Below are 2,905 nucleotides of genomic sequence, written 5' to 3' on the forward strand. Positions count from 1 at the left end.
TAGCCCTAAATGATAGGATAATCGTCTTATTCATTTATTTTTTTTAATTCATTTTGCTTATCTGCATTTGTAAAATTTCCGTAGCAAGCATCCCACTTTCCTCAAAATAAGTCATTTTTCAAAATTCCCCTCATATCCCCACCCTCTCAAAGCATCAGCAGGCATTGGCTGATATCTGACTCTCCATAATTCACCAAAATAACTGCTCGCCCCCAAATCCTGACAAGCTTATACCGGTGGACAGACTCCAGAAACCACCGAGGTCCTCGGCTGGGCAACACGAGTGAATCCAATGCTCGGATTTACCCATAGTTAGACCTACCAGCCCAGCTGCCCCAAGAGTGGAGGAAGTTTTCCCGAGGCCCGAACATCAAGGTTTTTTTAACCAGGAGAAAGTGAAGCTTTTCATTCATTCATTCATTCATTCATTCATTCATCGAATATTGGCGAAGCCCTGTGTGTGCCTGGCATGGGATACCTCTGAGAGCTGATGGAGGGCTCTGCCTACAGGCAGTGAAAAATACAAATGAAGCCGTGATCTGAATGTGGCATAAACGCCACGAGAGGGGTCACCTGAGGCGGCAAGTGGACGGAGCAGGTGCACTGGCCCAGAGGGGGAGATGCAGGAGGGCCGCCCAGATAATGGGATGTAGTGATGGGGATTTAAGGAGTATCAGCGTCAGAGGGCAGAATGCAGTGTGCTGTAACACACACGTTTATTCCTCCCTGAAGCCTTAGGTTGAAATCCTAACCCCCAGTGTGACGGGACTAGGAGATGTGGGCTTTGGGAGGTAATTAGGTCATGAGGGTGGAGCCTCAGAGAGGTCCCTTCTCTTCTTTTCTGCCCTGTGAGGACACATGAAGAAGACAGGCCATCTGTGGACCAGGAAGCTGGCTCTCACCAGACACCGAATCTGCCAGTGCCTTGATCTTGGGGGTCCCAGTCTCTAGAGCCGTGAAGGATAAATGTCTGTTGCCTAAGCGCCCTCCCAACCCCCACCAAGTCTATGGTAGTTTTATTGTAGCGGCCAGAACCGACTAAGACAGAAATCAAATGAGACCATTCTTGTGAGCGCACTTTGCAAGATGGAAATACGGGATGTGGTGGCCAGCCCCTGGCCACCCAGCCTCTGGCTGCTTCTGTACTCCAGCCGGGACTCTGATAGGGCGTGAGGCTTCTGTTTGCCGCGTTGATGAGCACAGAAAACCTCGGACCGTGACACTGACACAGGTCTTTGGCTGTCATAGTCTCTCGTACTTTTATCTATCGTTCACTAAACAGGCAGGGCAGGAACAGCCTTTCTCGCTCCGAGGCCAGTGGCCAAGGTCCGAGATGCTGCTGGGGACACATCTCCCCTGCCAGCCTGGCCCGACCATGCTGCCGGCCAGGTGGGGCTTGTGAGACAAGTGCCCTTAATTTGTTCTGACGTCCAGCCAGAGAGAGAGCCAATCTTCCAGGGAGCACGGAGAGCTCATGTCCTCCCATTATCCACTGGAACCGAGGGTGAAGGCTGGAGCCCCACCCCTCTCCTGCAGCCGTCGCCCTGGGCGGGTGGCTGGGGACCCTGGCCTCAGCCACTCAGTCCGTATGTGTCCTTCTGTGTCACCGTCCAACATCACTAAGAGGCTCTTTCTAACAGAAAAGCCCTGCCATCCCCCCTGGGGGTCCTTCAATGCCTCCCCTTGGTCCCTAGACCAGGAAGCCCAAGCTTGTCAGCCAGGCCCTCCGTCTCCTGCTCCTCTCCAGCAGCCTGGTCCCTGCCATTTGTTCCCCCCAGAGCCAATTCTGACCATTTGTTCCAGCCAGGCCCCAAATGGGACCCCATACCTTCTCCTTTGTACGACTCCTGCCAATCTTTTAAATCTTTGTTAAAGTGTCACTTCCTCCAAGAAGCCGACCCGGAACTGCCAGCCTCCTGCCCCTGTTGAGATCCCACAGATATGTATCATTTATTAATCTTGCTGCCTCGATGTGGCAAGACGGCGTTCTCCCACCTTCTGCCCTGCTTTTCCCCACCACGCCCCGGGGGCGCCTGGGGAGTCTCAGGTGAAATGGAGACTGAAGCTTGTCAGCAGAAGTCTCATGAAACAAGACGGGCCAACATCGGCAAGGGGGGTTTCGTTCGTCATGTAGACATTTAACTCCGAAGGCCCTGCAAGGGCCCCCAGGTGCCGGCAGGAGCTGGGATCAGACCCTGATGGTCCCTGTGATGCTCTTGCTGAGGGAGCCCAGTCGCCCCTCTCCACCCAGGGCAGGGCAGAAGGTGGAGGAAGCCCAGGAAGGAATCTTATGCACACACTAACTCTCCTGAAGACACAGAGCCTGGCTTTTAGAAAGTACCCCACTTCCCACAAAAGGGCCCCAGGAAAACCAGAGGTTCCTCCAAATTCTGGTACTGTCACCAAAAAACTCTGGGAAATAATTATTTGAACCAAATTTACCCCATTTCTTTTCCTCAGACTCTTTCAAGTCCTCAGGAGAATAGAGGCATTGCAAATCTCCAAGAGGGAAATTAAGTGTGAATATTAATTATGTTCATCTGGCCACAGTGCCTGATTTGGGGGAACACTTCTTCTTTGGGGAGGGGGAACACCTCTTGATGCACCCCAGAATCAGTGTTTCACGGAACACAATTCAGAAAATGCTGCCCTAAAGATATTTATGAACTTAAGAGTTCCCGAAGGAGCCTATCTCCCAATATCTAGATCTTTTAGAGAATTTTATTGATATTATTTCTTAATATATCATAAAGAGCCTGCTTTTGAGGCAGCCGCGTTTCTTGTTGATGACGCACACCATGTATATGAGTGTTTCCCTCATTACCGTGGTTACCAGGAAGCTCAGAATTGCGTCCTGGCCCGCATCCAGCTACTGCCCAGACCTCTAGAGGGACAAATTTGCCTT

Source organism: Lynx canadensis, chromosome A3, assembly GCF_007474595.2.
Source record: "Lynx canadensis isolate LIC74 chromosome A3, mLynCan4.pri.v2, whole genome shotgun sequence".
In the NCBI taxonomy this organism is placed as follows: Eukaryota; Metazoa; Chordata; class Mammalia; order Carnivora; family Felidae; genus Lynx; species Lynx canadensis.